Raw genomic sequence first — 17,768 nt, 5'->3', positions numbered from 1 at the left:
TTGCTGTGAAAGCCTCACTGCTTTGCTGCCAGGCTCTGCTGAAGGTTCCCCGACTTGCCCCAGTGCCTGCAGCCCACACAGGTGATGTCCCACTCACTGGGACACAGCAGCAAAGGCACCCAGAGCCTGGATGCCAACCTAAGAGTTCTTTGACAGCCTTATTTGAGAGCCAAAAGGCTGTGTCACTAGTTAGGAAAAGCAGCAGCTTGGTAACAGCTTACTGAGGTTCGCTGGCTTATTAAAGGTAGTAATGAAAATTAATTAATATATCATTAATAGGGAACACAATTGGTACGTTAACAATAACAACAGGTAGAAAACTGACCAAGGAGTGGCTGACTGGAACCAATAAGCAGATCAGCAGAGTGCTCAGGAGCAAAGAAGGAGCTGTCGATCTACATAAAAGACAGGCACGCCAAAAAACTTTTGCTAGGTGGAGAAGTTTGAAGGGAGAGTTGGTTGGTTTGGTTTCCTTGAAATGACGATGCAGAAAAGGGGAGCATTTCGATGCTTTTTTTTCTTTTCTAGAAGTGGCAGAAGTATTAAATGAGGCTGGGGGTGTATTTTTCCGAACCTGTGGCAATCAAGAATGCTATTCACTTCTACAGGCAATGAGCACTTTAACAACTGCAAGCACAGGTGGTTCAGAGGCCACGTAGCACACAGACTTTGTAGTGTTTACCAGAATCCCACAGAAACTCCACAAATCTGGAAAGATGTTACTGCTGTATTGAAGACAAAACTTAGCGGGTCATCTCAGCACGACCCCGGGGAAAACAGTGGGGTAAAGAATTGCTGCCATTAGGACCAAGTAAAGAACCTGAACAGAACAGAAAAAGAGGCAAACACAACGAACACATCCTATGTTATAGATATAGGGCATATGTATATATGTATATATGCCCTAGCTGTGAACAAGCTCATTCCACACCTTGGTAGTGCAGAGCCCGTAGGCTGAGCCGTCCCTGGTGTCAAAGCACAACATCGCCCGCACCCGAGACCCATGTAGCACCACGCCTGCTCACCCCTGCTCTGTCTCTCGCCTTATTTTCTGCCGCAGTTTAACCATTGGTTGAATCTGACCTCAACCAACTCCACCGTGGAGCCAAGAGTGGGGTGCCATGAGCTTCAGGAGAGATGACTCCCATTGCGGTGCTTGTCTCTGCTTGCCCTCTGGCTGGAGGATGCTTGTCCATCCTGCCGCCCTGGGACACCAACGCCCCCATGCTGGCCAGGAGCTGAGGTGCCTGACTGAGCATCCTGGAGTCTCTTTTAAGGAGCCAAGTGCTTGAAATCAGGTCTTTGAAAAACTTACACTCCATAATCAAAGCTCAAAATGGGTCACCAGAGAGCACCCATCCTGACAAGGGCGTTTCCAATAGGGACCACAGAGATGTTCGTGCCTTATGAAACACAAAGCCACACAAAGTGCTCATTTTGAGATTTTTTCATACCAAAGTCTAGCAGGTTGGCTAGAAGCTCGGAGGACAACCTATGAGTACAGTGGCATGGGTCCAAAAGTCCTGCCTCGTCCCAGTTAGACTTCTTGGTCTCAGTTCAGTTGCTCACATCTAGGCACCAAAAGCCACCTGTGATCTTTTTGGGACTGCCAGCTGCTACACAGGCCCCAGGGGGGACCCGCACCCCAGCGGTGTGGTGCCCAGAGCACCTCCCACAGTGCTCGGAGCCCATGGAGGGGTAGTGACATCCCCCAGGGATGTTTCTTACTTGCAGCCAATGGACAAGATGAGTCCTTTGAAACAAATACAGATGAAAAGACACTTTTGGGACATGCAAAAAAGGAGATGACACGGACCTGATTTTCCTGGTGCGTTGGCATGAATCAAGAGTTTTGTTAAGGCTGATACTGTAAAGGCAGCTTTATGTAAAGTCTGGGACATGTTTTGTCTGACACAGCCCAGGAAAACAAGGAATGCCAGGACTGTATCTGTTTGAAAGGGTGAATCATAACACACAAGCGCTCATAGGTATGGGAGCTGGGATGTTACAGCAGGTCAAGTGACTGGAAGAAGCAGAGAGCGCTAAGAATAAAGAAGTACTTGAAACTGAGAAAATGAATATATACTTTATATACTTACTATATTTTTAATGTAATTATGGCACCATTAATACCATTTTGTCTATCTGTCACGGACCTACTAAGGGAGTACTTCAGTTTCCTTACTTGTTAGGCTTTTGACGCAGCCGTTTTGCTAGGAAGCCCCTGCCAAGGAGCAGTGTGACTTCTCTGTGGGCAGTGGGAGCAATGCTGACACTTGGCCAGACCCACTGAACTCCTTTGCAGCAGTACCCACAGCTGTCACCTCACTGGACGGTTGACCAGTATCACAACAAACCTAACATGGATGCAGGAAAAAGATTCCACAACCCTATATTGCCATACAACCGACCTTGCTATAGGACAACACACACCTTGCAAAAAAGACACCAGCAAGCTAGTGTGGCGATGCTGCCTCATGGTAGCTGCAGAGCAAGGAGAGCCCCATCCCTCCTCTTTTTAGAGCAGTTCTGGGGCTCCAGGCTGTGACCACAAATTCAGATGCTTCACACGTGCAGGCACAGAGCCTGGGAAGCATCAGGAGAAGCTGGCCACTGCAGAAAGGCAAACAGCCTGCACTCCAAGTGCCCTGTGCCGGGATTTTTGTGCAAGCCTAAAGAGACCCACAGAAGGAGGGCAGGATCCGTTCCTGCCCGCCTCAGGAGGGACGAGGGAGCTGTACTGCTGAGGCCAGGTAGCTCTTACCTGCAAACACGGACCAAAACCTGCCCCATAACGTGGGTGTGAAGCGCCTGGTCCACCACGGCTGGCAAGCAGGATCCCTGTTTGGCCACCTTCCCAGGAGTCCAAATCGCTTGTGCTGGGTCTTGGGGCCACCTGGGGGCTATGCGCGGGGAAGGAGCTAACCTCTAACTCCCTCTCCTCCTCTGGCTCCAGCTGGAGGGAGGGATGGCCGCTGGGCTGGCAAGAGTGGCTGAGCAGCAACTCCTTTTCTGACAACATGTCCCTTTTTGTAGTTGAGAGCTTTTGAAATGAGCTGCAGACAAACCAAACGCAATGTAAGTACCTGCTTGGCCACTTACGGTGGGCAGATACAGAAAGGACTGGCAAAAAAGAGATTTCCTTCCTGCAGCAGGGAGACAAGGAGGCAGGAAGGGGACACCAGCACCGGGCACCGGCTGCATTGCGTTTCCCAACGCAGAAGACCTGCTGCCAGCAAAGAGAAACCTCCTGTACTTGAAGGAATGTCCCTAGCTCCCCAGGGTGGGGAAGGACTTGATTTACCATCTCTATTTAAATAAATACAAGTGGGAGAAGGTAAGAGGTCCCCCAGAACATACACCCGCCTGTGAAATACAGCAGTGTTTGAGAGGCAAAAATATTTGGGAAGTGATGTCTGTTCAGTGTGTCACAGGCCTTATTTAAAAGAAATAGGCATTCTCCTGGATAAGCTGGCAGCCCACGGCTTGGACAGGTGCACACTTTACTAGGTTAAGAACTGGCTGGATGGCTGGGCCCAGAGAGTGGTGGTGAACGGTACTGCATCCAGTTGGCATCTGGTCACTAGTGGCGTCTCCTAGGGCTCAGTACTGGGCCCAGTCCTGTTTAATATCTTTATTGATGATCTGGATGAGGGTATCGAGAGCACCCTCAGTAAATTCGTGGACAACACTAAGTTGGGTGGGAGTGTTGATCTGCTGGAGGGTAGGAAGGCTCTGCAGAGGGATCTGGACAGGCTGGATCGATGGGCCGAGGCCAATTGTATGAAGTTCAACAAGGCCATATGCCGGGTCCTACACTTTGGCCACAACAACCCCATACAGTGCTCCAGGCTGGGGGAAGAGTGGCTGGAAAGCGGCTCAGTGGAAAAGAACCTGGGGGTTGGTCGATGGCTGGCTAAACATGAGCCAGCAGTGTGCCCAGGTAGCCAAGAAGACCAACAGCATCCTGGCTTGTATCAGAAATAGTGTGGCCAGCAGGACTAGGGAAGTGATTGTCTCCCGTACTTGGCACTGGTGAGGCCACACCTCGAGTACTGTGTCCAGTTCTGGGCCTCTCACTACAAGAAAGACATTGAGGTGCTGGAGCGAGTCCAGAGGAGGGCAACAAAGCTGGTGAAGGGTCTAGAGGGTATGTCCTATGAGGAGCGGCTGGGGTAACTGGGATTGTTTAGCCTGAAGAAAAGGAAGCTGAGGGGAGACCTTATCGCTCTCTACAACTACCTGAAAGGAGGTTGTAGTGGGGTGGGACTTGGCCTCTTCTCCCAGGCAACTGACAACAGGACTAGAGGACATATAGCCTCAAGCTGTGCCAGGGGAGGTTCAGGTTAGACATTAGGAAAAATTTCTTAACAGAAAGGGTCATTAGGCATTGGAATGGGCTACCCAGGGAGGTGGTGGAGTCACCATCCCTGGAGGTGTTTAAGAAAATACTTGATGTGGTACTTAGTGCCATGGTCTAGTTGACACAGTAGTGTTAGGTCAAAGGTTGGACTCGATGGTCCCAGAGGTCTCTTCCAACCTAGTCGGTTTTGTGATTCTGTGAAAACTAAACAAACTTGACTATGACTCTGAAACTTGCAAAAAAAAATCAGATTACAGAGGAGCTTCTTAGAGTTGAGTTTCAAGTGCCTATATATAGCCTTTTTTTCTCTTTCTTTTTTTTTTTTGTTTTTTTTGGAAGAACATACAATGAATCACAGAATCAACCGGGTTGGAAGAGATCTCAGGGATCATCGAGTCCAACCGTTGCCCTGACACCACCCTGTCGACTAGACCATGGCACTAAGTGCCATGTCCAGTCTTTTCTTAAACACATCCAGAGATGGTGACTCCTAATAGAGGCCAGGATGCCATTGGCCTTCTTGGCCACCTGGGCACACTGCTGGCTCATGTTTAGCCAGCTGTCAATCAGCACCCCCAGGTCTCTTTCCACCGGGCCGCTTTCTAACCACTCTTCCCCCAAGCCTGTAGCGCTGCATGGGGTTGTTGTGGCCGACGTGTAAGACCCGGCACTTGTTCTTGTTGAACCTCATGCCGTTGGTCTTGGCCCATCTATCTAACCTGTCCAAATCCCTCTGTAGGGCCTTCCTACCCTCCAGCAGATCGACACTCCCACCCAGCTTGGTGTCATCTGCAAATTTACTGAGGGTGCACTCAATCCCTACGTCTAGATCTATAAAGGTATTGAACAGCACCGGCCCCAGAACTGAGCCCTGGGGAACACCGCTAGTGACTGGCTGCCAGTTGGACTTTGCCCCGTTCACCACCACTCTCTGGGCTCAGCCATCCAGCCAGTTTTTAACCCATTGAAGAGTCCACCCATCCAAGTCCTGGGCAGCCAGTTTGTCCAGGAGGATGCTGTGGGAGACAGTGTCGAATGCCTTACTGAAGTCTAGATAGACTACATCCACAGCCCTGCCCTCATCTACTAAGCGGGTCACTTGGTCATAGAAGGAGACCAGGTTGGTCAAGCAGGACCTGCCTTTCATGAATCCATGTTGGCTGGCCCCGATGCCCCGATTGTCCTGCATGTGCCGTGTAATGGCACTCAGGATGATCTGTTCCATCACCCTGCCTCGCACCGAGGTCAGGCTGACAGGCCTATAGTTCCCTGGATCATCCTTCCGACCCTTCTTGTAGATGGGCATTACATTCACTAATTTCCAGTCAGCTGGAACTTCTCCAGTTAACCAGGACTGCCGGTAGACAATAGGGAGTGGTTTGGCAAGTTCATTTGCCAGTTCCTTCATTACTCTGGGGTGAATCCCATCTGGGCCCATAGCCTTGTGGGTGTCCAACTGGCACAGCAGGTCACTAACGGTCTCCTCCTGGATTACGGGAGGTTCACACAGCCCCCCGTCCCTAACTTCAGGCTCTGGGGGCCGAGTCTCCTGAGGACAACCGGTCTTGACATTAAAGACCGAGGCAAAGAAGGCATTGAGCACCTCTGCCTTTTCCTCATCCCCTGACACTACACTACCCTCCTCATTCAGCAAGTGGTGGAGGCTCTCCTTGACCCTCCTTTTGCTGTTGATGTATTTGTAAAAGCTTTTTTTGTTATCTTTGACTGTAGCAGCCAAATCAAGCTCTAACTGAGCTTTGGCCCTTCTAATCTTCTCCCTACACGACCTGGCCACGTCCCTATAGACCTCCCAAATTACCCGACCCTTCTTCCAGAGCAAATAGGCTCTCTTTTTTTCCTTAAGTTCTAGCCTAAGTTCTCTGTTTAACCAGGCTGGTCTTTTTCCCCGATGGCTTGTCTTCCTACACACTGGGACAGCCTGCTCCTGAATATTTAGCAATTCCCTTTTGAAGCATGTCCAGCCTTCCTGGACTCCTTTGTCCTTCAGGACCGATTCCCAAGGGACTCGGTCCACCAGCCTCTTAAACAGGCTAAAGTCAGCCTGCCGGAAATCTAAGGCAGAAGTTCTACTCTTGCCCCTCCTTACTTCCCCCACTATCGAAAACTCTAACATTTCATGGTCGCTACTCCCACGATGGCCACCGACCCTCACATCTCCCACTAGTCCTTCTCTGTTCACAAACAACAGGTCAAGCAGGGCCCCTCCTCTAGTGGGCTCATTTACCACTTGCATGAGGAAGTTGTCCTCCACACATTCGAGGAACCTCCTAGATTGCTTCCTCTCTGCCATGTTGTATTTCCAGCAGACATCTGGCAAGTTGAAGTCGCCCACGAGTACAAGGGCCGGTGACCAGGCGGCTTCTGACAGCCGCTTGTAAAACGCCTCATCCGCCTGCTCATCCTGGTTGGGTGGTCTATAACAGACTCCCACCGTAATGTCCGCCCTGCCGACCTTCCTGATCTTCACCCATAAACATTCAACCTTGTCATCCTCACCATCTTCCTCAATTTCGACACAGTCCAAGCACTCCCTAACATACAGCGCTACCCCACCGCCTCTCCTGCTTCGCCTGTCTCTCTTAAAGAGCTTATAGCCATCCATAGCAGCACTCCAGTCATGAGAGTCATCCCACCACGTTTCTGTGATGGCAACCACATCATAACCTTCCTGCTGTACAGTGGCTTCTAGCTCTTCCTGTTTGTTGCCCATACTGCATGCATTGGTGTAAATGCACTTCAGCTGGGCTAGCGGCCTTGCCCCCGACGCAGGCCTGTCACCCCTAGGTTCATTTGTGGCTGCCCTGGTCTTATCCCCCTCCCCCATCAAACCTAGTTTAAAGACCTCTTAACCAGCCCTGCCAACTTCTGGGCCATAACACTTTTTCCCTTCTGATTCAGCTGTTCCCCATCCGGCATAAGCAGGCCCGGTGCCATGAAAACCGCCCCGTGGTCAACAAACCCAAAATCCCACCTACGGCACCAGTCTCTTAGCCACATATTAATCTGTTGTACTTTCATAGTCTTTTCCCTATTTTCACCAAATACCAAAGGAATTGAAGAGAATATCACCTGCGCACCTACCCCCTTTACCAAACGCCCCAGGGCCCTGAAGTCCCTTTTGATAGCCCTGGGACTTCTCTCTTCAATCTCATCCCTGCCCACCTGGAATACTAATAGTGGGTAGCAGTCAGCTGTAATGCAAATGGCAGGTAACATACAACTAGTCCCAAAGGCTCTGCCTGCATTAACCAGCAGGCTGGATTGCTGGAAGAGGACCTGCAGAGGAAGAGGGTTAATGCTGAGGGCATGTCCACCCTTTAGTCATCTCAGTGGGTCTTGTATAGTCTGGATGCCCAGGGCCACTCCTGGGCTGCAAGATCACCCCTGTTGGGCTGGGGACACCATTTGAACCTCTGAGCCGCATGGTGCACCCTGTGCCAGCAACCTCTGGCCAAGCCCCTTGCTTCCCCACAGGTAGGTTTTTCTTTCCCATCCCAGGATTAAGTTAATTCTTGTATCCAAAGCCTCATCAAACCTGCCGATGCTTAGCTTTTTAGCACTAAGAGGCTTGTGAGACTTAAACTGGTGATCCCGTTAGTGGGACCAGTGGTAGGAACCTGTAGGAGTCCTGTTGCCTCTTGAGGCTACCCAGTTCAAGGGGTAGACAGAAATCACTGGGGGCTGTTTTATTTTCGTTTTCAGTTGGCCTGGCCAAGATCAAGCTAAACCATAGAATCATAGAATCACAGAATGCGTTGGGTTGGAAAGAACCTTTAAAAGTCATCTAGACCAACACCCCTGCAGTGAGCAGGGACATATTCAACTAGATCAGGTGGCTCAGAGCCCGGCCAACCTGACCCTGAATGTTTCCAGGGATGGGGCATCTACCACCTCTCTGGGCAACCTGTTCCAGGGTTTCACCACCCTCATCATAAAAAATTTCTTCCTTATATCTAGTCTGAATCTACCCTCTTTTAGTTTAAAACCATTACACCTTGTCCTATCACAACAAGTCCTGCTTAAAAGTTTGTCCCCATCTTTCTTATAAACTCTCTTTAAGTATTGAAAGGCTGCAATAAGGTCTCCCTGGAACCTTCTCTTCTCCAGGCTGAACAACCCCAGCTCTCTCAGTCTCTCTTCATCGGAGAGGTGTTCCAGCCCTCTGATCATTTCTATGGCCCTCCTCTGCACTCGCTCCAACAGGTCCATGTCTTTCCTGCACTGAGGTTTCCAGAGCTGGATGCAGTACTCCAGGTGGGGTCTCACCAGAGCAGAGGGGCAGAATCACCACCCTTGACCTGCTGGCCACGCTTCTTTTGATGCAGCCCAGGATATGCTTGGCCTTCTGGGCTGCAAGCGCACATTGCTGGGTCATGTCCAGCTTTTCATCCACCAAGTCCTTCTCTGCAGGGCTGCTCTCAATCCCTTCATCTCCCAGCCTGTATTGATACTGGGAGTTGCACCAACCCAGGTGCAGGACCTTGCACTTGGCCTTGTTGAACCTCATGAGGTTCATGTGGGCCCAGTTCTCGAGCTTGTCCAGGTCCCTCTGGGTGGCACCCTGTCAGCCCTGTCAACCAACCCAACAGTGGCACGGTTCAGCTTTCTGAGGCGTGCATGGCTTTTCCTCTGACCACAGAGGAGGCCCCATCAGCGCGTGAAGCTCCTGGCTGCAGAGACTGTGTTTGAACACCAACCCCGAAACCCACGCCAATACTTTGAAAGCTTTGGGGAGAGGTGTTGAGGGGTGTCTCCAAATGAAGAGAAGACTGTGCAGCTCTCCTGGCCAACAAGCGCTCAGAAAGCTTGTGGTGCTCCTGACCTGCCAGGCTCCTGCTGCTGGGAGCCCTTCTGTCGTTAGGAGCAAGAGGGAGAAGGGGTGAGAATGAGGAAAGGCTCCGGTGGAGCTGGAAAGCCCGCTGCATGCCAGGCTTGCCTCCCACTGACCGACCGGCAGCCGCCCCTCCGGTGTAGCACCGCGCTTCTCCACGGCGGAAGCCCCGCAGCCACCGGCTCGCCAACACCGCAGTGCTCTGCAGCGGAACCGCTGCTCCCGGGCGCGGTGAGAGGCCACCGGTGTCCCCAGGCACAAGGGCAGTCTGGCCGGGATGCCCCGCGGCTGCAGCGCTGGGCTCACGCACCGCTGACGGGCTTCCCTCCGCCCCGCCGGGGCTCCGCCCGCCCCAGCCCCGCTCCCGGCCTCCCGCCGAGGGCCGCGGCTCCCGCCCGGACAATGCAGCCACGGCCGAGCCGACCAACCCCGCCGCCAGCGCGGCCGCAGCCCGGCACCTCCGCCCCCCGCGCCCACCCCTCAGCCCGCCGTCGGGCTGCGGCCGCCCTGTCCCGGCCCTGGCGGAGCTCCGGGCGGGCGGACCCGGAACGCCCCCGCCCCGGGGCGGGCCGGGCCGGGCCGGGAACCTCGTCGCTAGGTGGCGATGCCGGATAAGGCCGGTGGCCGCACGGCTCCCGGCGCGGCCCGGGGGCAGGGGGCTCCTCCGAGCCCCAGGAGCCCCCCCGAGCCCTTCTCCTCTCCCACGAGTGCCCTTCACCTGCCCTCGCTGCGCGCCGGGAGCCCTCTCACCCCGCCGGGGCACGGGGATAGCGCCGCAAGGGCCGTCGTTAACCCCGCTTTCACGCGGTAGCTTGGGGGGCCCTGTCAGCAAAGCTGTTTCCCGGGAGTGTCAGAGCCGAGGGCACCCCCGTGGGTGAGCGGGACCTCCCTGCAGAGGCATCGCCCCCAGGGAACAGGAGTATCGGCCCCTACGGGCATTAGCTGCCTTATTCCAGGGAAGAAGTTACAGACGTGGCTCCACACCAGCAATGAAGGGGGCTGGACCTTACCCCAAACCTCTTGCTCAGGCTCCGTGTGGCTGGTGCCCTGCCGACCCCTCAAGAGCGGGGCAAAACAAAGATGCCGAGCGAGGAGGCCAGGACCCCATCCTGTGGGAAACCAAGCTCAAGTCAGCGCCACGATTCTCTAGCGAGGGATGTTGGTTAGTGCAAAGCAAGGATGGGATTATACGTTGTCTTCGTCGTGCAGGCAAATACGTTCGTCGTAGCTATTGTTACAGCGAGTACCAAAGAAATTAATGATTCACCACTTAATTTGCTCTTCCCCACTCCCTCCACCTTTCTTTTGCTTTAATAAACTGGTCTGGAGCCAACTGCAGCATCAGGTTAGTAATGATTTTAAGCACCACTTATGCTGCTATCGTGGCAATTCAAATTGTCACTTTCTATTAAAAGGTCTAACTCCAAATGGTTTTAGCTGAAAGCATTGAACTGACAGTGCAATTAAATACAGAAACTCTTTTCTTGGGATGTCAGCGCAAACACATTTTAAGTAAGGGTTCAGAAGCACCTTGCTAATTTAAACTACAGTATAGCTTTCTAGTGAAGAACAATACCTGATGCAGGGATTTTTTTCCATGCTGTGTGACAGTTTTCACTGTCATTGTCAGACACTTAAAGGAGTGATGTGCCAAAGGAGTCCAGGAGCCTTTGAAAACCTCTTCACGATAAACACAGGCAGTGCTGCATAAGCAAAAGCCATCATTTCTCAGCAGAGACCCATGAAAAGATATTCATCATGTTCCTAACGGACTCTGATTTACAGTCTTGCTTTTCTCCAGAGAGTTCATAAGAACAAATCGCTTTACTGGGCATCCATCTCATTCTCTGTCTCTAGCCATACCGGTTATCTTCCAGAAACTTACTATGTATGGCGTACTTTGCATGTCTCACATTCATTTTATCTATACATCTTAAGTCCTTTATAAAGTACATTGCTTTGCAGGAAAAAAGACTCCATCTGTGTTGCAGCTCACCTGCAAAAATCGCATCCAGTTCCTCAACTGGCTTCAAAAAAAGAGGCACTTTTTGCAAGCTCTGTGCAGCAGCTGCTGTGCCCATGCCAGGCTGGCCAGCCAACTCCTCCTTCCCCACAATGTTTTTTAAAATAGTTACTAGACATCAGGCAGAATAACACAACTGCAATGTTCAGTGTCTGTGCCCTAAATAAGAAGTTAAAAAATACCTGAACATCTTTAATGGCTCGTATTTTATTTTAATGGCTTTAAAGCTTCTCCAGTACATGAGAGTGTCCCTTATGTTATGACCACTATGGTTTCTCTGAAGTATATTACATCTGCTGGAAATAAATGAGTCACAACACTTAAGCTGCCCCTGTCCCATTCTCCGTTGCTACAGTTATTGCTCTGAAGGCCACAGAGACATATCTTGTGATAAGTATCCGTAGGATGGTTATGGATATGACTTTTATGTCTACACAATGACATTTCTAGCTACAGAGCACTCCACATTTTACCACTTCACTGCAAAGAAATGCAGCAAGAGAGATTGATTTATGGCTAACCTTTACAAAAATAATATGCAAGGGAATAGGATTGAAAGTAATTTTCTTTACAGAATTATGAATACTATTCTGCTTCATTTCTTTTTAAGAAAGGGAGAATAAGCAGAGAAATATACTGGTATTCTGAGGAGAAATAAAAGAAAGGTACTGCATAGCTGTAAAAGAAGGGAATCAGGGGTACATGTGGTTAGGACTTTTTACTTAATAATTTTGTCATTATATAAGTGGCATATTGTTAAAATGAAACTTTTCATGAGAACAACCCTGTTTTTTCCAGTTTCAGTGGAGCTCTCGCTTTGTGCGAAACCTGCACACTGCCTCTGCCCACCATTTGTCTTCTAGCTAGTTTTTCTATCTTCGGCCTTACTTTCAAAGACCTTTGTTTTCCAAAGCTTAAAAAACCTTTTTTTTTAAATAGCAAAAGATTTTTCTGAGTCAGAAGAAATAATTTACTGTCCATGTCTAATTTTGGATTAGAAAAGAAAGAGATCTGGGAAATGTGATTAGACAGAAGCATCAGAAATGAAATGCCGACATGCTCAAATAGTAGTCAAAGCAGGTGAGGGAAAATGAGAGAAATCTTCAAAAAATAAGCTGTCCCTCTTTATTCTGCAAATATTCACATTGGGCTGAAACTTGGAGTCAGATGTGTCTCAGGCCTGCCCACTGGTCTTTTCTTCCTATCTCCCCTCTTTCCCATGAGATATCAATAGGATTTCCCTCCTTTTTTAGGTTTTCCTTCCCCTCTGAAATCCTTGCAGGGAATGGAGAGGGGTGGGGGTTCACTTTTGCTTTAGAGCTTTGCCACTGAGGTTGTAGCAAAGTCATTTTTCATGACTTTTTCAGGTCTATGGGAAGACACTGCTTAGGGTAGCTTACTTCTTGTTCACCAATATCTATCTGTTGTACATGCAGAGGTAAGAAGATAATGGCATTTCAAAATTATCTGAGCACACAGAACATACACAGGTACATTAATAAATCAGAGAAGTATCCATGTTGTATAAACAAGCATCTAGAAACCAGAATATTCCAAGGATGCAGCTGAGCATGTAAAATGGCTGGTGGGTATACATCATAGCACATATACAAGGAAAGGCTAAGAGAGCTGGGACAGTTCAGCCTGGAGAAGGCTCCTTGGGATCTTCTTTATGTATAAAAATACTTGATAGTATTTATATATGGTGGTGGTGGTGGTGTGTATATATATATATAAAAATACCTAATTATATTTATAGAGGAATAAAGATTATGGAGCCAGACCCTTCTCAGTGGTGCCCAGTGACAGGACAAGAGGCAACGGGCGCAAACTGAAACACAGGAGGGTCCACTGAACATAACATGACACTTCTTTACTGTGAGGCTGATCAAGCCCTGGCACAGGTTGCCCAGAGAAGCTGTAGAGTCTCCATCCATGGAGATACTAAAAATCCAGCTGGACACAGCCTCAAGCAACCTGCTCTCACTGACCCCACCCTGAGCAGCAGTCGGGCTAGATGATCTCCAGAGGTGCTGTCCCCCCTCAGCCAGTCTGCGATTCTGTGTAATCCAGCATGATGGCATGGTGTTTCTCTAAGACAACATCACGTGCTGTTTCCTGGGTGTTCTGCACATGGGTGACAGGGGTGGAGGGAGAAATGGTACTCGAACACAGCTGAGAGAGATGCTTTCCACTGGCACACAAAGGCAGTGAGTTGCTTAGGCACAGGCATACCTTTAAGGTCCTGAAATGGTTACTGACTTTGCTGCATCATGGCTTCTCAGGGACACTCTCAGCTCCACATAGTTTTATACAGGTCAATAACTTTCCAGTGGGATAGAAACAGCTTCCACAAAGGCCACTACAGGCAGTGGGAACCGTGGGCAGAAAGCAAGTAAAGGCAAGGAAACACCCCTCCTTCCGGAACCGCAAGAACCAGAAGCACATTAATGCATTTGGGAACCATACTGAGTATATAACAATGCTGTGCTTTATGTCTATCTATTTTTTTATGGAACAGGTTCATCAAGTGTTGCAAAAATAGCCCAAGAATCATTAAAAGCATGCTTTTGGTTTGAATGTATTTTCTTCAGTATTCTATCTTATTGGATTAAGCTGTTACAAGCCTGGTTCACAGAATGGTGAGATTTAAAGAGATATATATCTTTTATTGTATTCGTTTGGGTTTTTTTGGTTTTGGAGTTTTTTTGGTCTTAAGGATATAGATCACATTTTCAATATTTTTTTCTGATAAAAATATCTTTAAAAATGGATTTTTATTTTGAGCAAAAGCTGAGATTCTTGCAGAAAATGAGACTTCAAGAAAAATACCAAGCATTATGGAGTTTTTGTACTTTCTAGAGAGATAACAATGTGGCTTTTTGCAAGCATTTCACTGAATTAGTTTTACTGATGTGAATGTTTTCAGCCATAGTAAATACCAAGCAATTGTTGTCAAATGTTTATATAAATTATTTTCAGGCCATGCAAATGTTTGCACTGCAGAAATTGGACCCTAACTATTACCTATCAGTCAGACAAGACAATAATTTTCTGTTGTAAGACTTGAACACCTCCCCCCACCAAATACATGGCTCAGCATTTGGGTGGAACTTATTCAGATTCTTGCTCCCACTTAAAAAGCCAGAATGAATTGCTAGGGAGTAAATACTGGAGAAACTGAAAACTGAGTACATAGAATTGGGAGACAGAGGAAAAAGAAACAAAGGGCATCAGAGAAATTATTCTCTGAACATTATTATGTGCGAATGACAGTTCTGAAACAGGACAGATACTGTATTATTCAGCTGCCAGCAAGGGCTGAAAGATGCTGGGGGAGATGTGACAGTTGCTATAGGAAGGTGCTAGTCAACTTGTCAGATGCCAGGAAAGAGGAAGGTGGTGGCAAGAGGAGATAATAGAAGAAGCGAGTGGAGGTAAATCAGAAAGATGTTAGACTAAGGGAGAGCTAACAGATGCTGCAATGGGAACTGCCAAGCAAGAGTAGGAAAGCTTGCTTGGCTCTCAAATAGACCACACACCCTTCAACTTACACATTAACACGAACAATTTATTCTGTAAAACAAAAAGATATTCTAATAAAATAACAAAAAGATGAGGGGAAGAGAGAAGGAGGCTGTCACGGATGTAAGCAGTATCTGAAAATATTTAGTGAAATCATCAAACCAAGAGAAAGATGTACAGAAAAGGTCTCTCTAGGGGCTACCTCATAGTATGTTAAAATTGCTTCTGCCTGTTGAGCCTAGTTGCAGTTAAAAAGCTGCCTAAGGTTACTGTATTAGAGCCATAAATTTTCCTGGGGAAGCAAATATATCTATTAAAATGTCACTGACACACTGCTGTCTCTGACTGTTCCTCACATCTGAAAGCTTTCCTGTTTTTTCCCAGCTTAGTCAAGTTGGGCTAATAAAATTAGCTCTTCCTACAAATTTGCCTCACTAGCATGCAAAACATCTGGTTTTCTTTCTCTTTCCTACAATTTTTTTTTTTTTAAATCTCTTTATAATGATCTTTGTCCCCTCAGGAACTCTGGAATGTATCTATTGCATGTCCTGATATGAGACGATGAAATGTAAGAGGGATATGTAACAGCTGTATTGGAAATGGTTCAACAAATAAAAAGAAAGAGGCCAGCAGCACAGTTCCTAGTTGCTCTACAGCATCTCCTTCCTTCCTGAAACCGATGCTGATGAAACTCACCTTGATAAAGTATGTGCACTTACACTGACAGGTTTGTCTGGGAGAATAGAGTCCTGAGATCAGCATTAAAAGAGGCTTTGCTGATACTAAAACAAGGTGGACATCTGGGATACGTTGCTGCAGCTACCCTCAGTCATGCAGAAATGCCCTGGAAATCAGCTTGCTAACTTCAGAGTAGCCTGACAGCGGGGAAACTTTGGAGAGACGTGGCTGATTGTCTACTAAATCTCAGCTGTTGGCTGAGAGCCCAAAGCAAGTCCTGCGCCCTCAAGGTCCCAGCCCTCACCAGAAATATCACACGCAGCTCTCCTTCTGCTCTTCAGCCCAAGCCTTCCTATCCCTCTTGAGTTTGCTGCAAAAGTGCCAGAGTAACTGTTCATACAACTATAAGCACTGGGTGCTGCGTTGCGTGGGGGTGACATCCTCCTCTCAGGTTACAAGTTGTCAGAGGTAAAAACGTCCAGGTGTGCACAGAAGAAAGCTACAGGGACTTTTGCAAGTTACTGTTTCGGGTATTTTTTGTGTTCTGCAGAACCACAAACATTTTGGCAAGGTTTGTAAGTCCTGGAGGGGATGGACAACCCCAGCCTCAAGAGAAGAGCTGCCCCTGGCTTAGCAGTTTTATGTCTGGAGCACATGTGTCCAACACACATGGATCAGAGGTACAGACACCATTTGCACAAAGAAAGGGAGATGTGCTAGAGACAGCCACGCAGCCTCTCACTCTTGCTAGCAGTTTCACAGTGTTTTTTTCTGGTTTACTGTGACCTGCATGTTATTCCATAACATCTCAGACCACCCCGCTTCTCCTGACCGGTTTTGATGTTTGTCTGAAGCCTAACTTCAGTTTTCATCTGCAGACAGTGTATCTTTCAGCTATTACAAACGGGTGCCTAACATTCATTTGAAGGATTTTGGTTTTCCTTTCCAGCCAAACTGTGCTCCAGACCATCTTGCTTCTCTGCCAAAATCGCTTGACTGCTCCTGTTGGCTCTGTTTGTGTATGAACCGCAGGAAAAAAATTCGTGACTGAATGCCATTTGCAGGATGTTTGTGCTCTTCTTTCACCTTCACAGCTCAGTGCAAACTCAGACATTGCCTATGGCTTTTCAATACGTTTTTAAAACCATGAATTTCCCATGCATGTCAGGACAGCTGTAGAATTGAGGTAGCTTTCAAATAACACCAAACCGAAAACAACATTTTTTTTTTTCTGACTGTAACTTTCTTAATCTGATTTCTATTAATTACTTACAGGAAAAAACCTTAGGAGTGCATGTCCAGCCAGCAATAAAGTTCACTTCGGAGGAAGTGAAATAGATAATAAAAGCACACAACTAAAGCTCCCCCGCCTTTACTTGTAACGTTATTTGCAAACTGAGCTTCAGAATTTAATGAGCTGTGTTTATATAAAGGCAAAAAGTACAGTTTCAGGCTGTAGCACTGCTTTTGTAGGTAGACAGTCCAGGATTTTCCCCATGCCCAGGCTACTGGCAGAGGCAGTCTCACTGCTATGGTGACTAAAACCTGCACTGACAACGTTTTGCATTCATACATGTATGCTCTTTTCTCCTTGCTTGCTAGCAGGTGGTCTGCTTGCTACACAAAACAACATACCTCTAGTTTTGGAAGGTGTTCTGTTTTGTTTTTTTAATAATATTATTATATTACAGTTTTACTGTTGTGTGTGCATGTTCAGGTTTTGGCTTTTTTTTTCCTTCCTAGTAACAGCAATACAGAAGGAGCAAAAAACATTTATGTCATGTTATGACCTGTGGGAAGAAATGCATGATCTGTCTTGCCCAGCACCTGACTGTTGTGGAAAAAGCAGACTTAGTCATTAACTGCACATCTCAGTGTGCCTGAGATGCTGTCTTCCAGTCAGAAAAACATCAATAACTTCTAAAGAGACTCCCACTTTCCCCTCCAGGAAACAGCTGTAAAACATGAGCTCAAGCATAGCCATCTTTGACTCTACATACCCTATTCCATAAAGAGGTCCTTAGCTTTTGTTTATCCTATTCCATAAAGAGGTCCTTAGCTTTTCTAAATGTCTGGTGTCCTGAATTAAGCTGAAAAGCAGAAACTTCTATAAACAAAAAATAAATCAATTTGGGTGCAATTTCCTCATTTTCAAAATGCACTGCATTTTGCTTTCCATCACTTTTATTTTTTATTTTAAGGAGTTTCAAAATGTTTCAGATGTCAAAATTTGCTTTGAACAGCAGATTCAGAACAGTTCACATAGGAAATGTCAAATTGGAATGTTTCCACATAAACTAAAGTTAAAAAAGTGTTCTGTCAATAAA

Source organism: Nyctibius grandis, chromosome 2 (assembly GCF_013368605.1).
Source record: "Nyctibius grandis isolate bNycGra1 chromosome 2, bNycGra1.pri, whole genome shotgun sequence".
Taxonomy (NCBI): domain Eukaryota; kingdom Metazoa; phylum Chordata; class Aves; order Nyctibiiformes; family Nyctibiidae; genus Nyctibius; species Nyctibius grandis.
The sequence above is the reverse complement of the archived record's forward strand: the minus strand, read 5'-3'. Positions refer to the sequence as shown.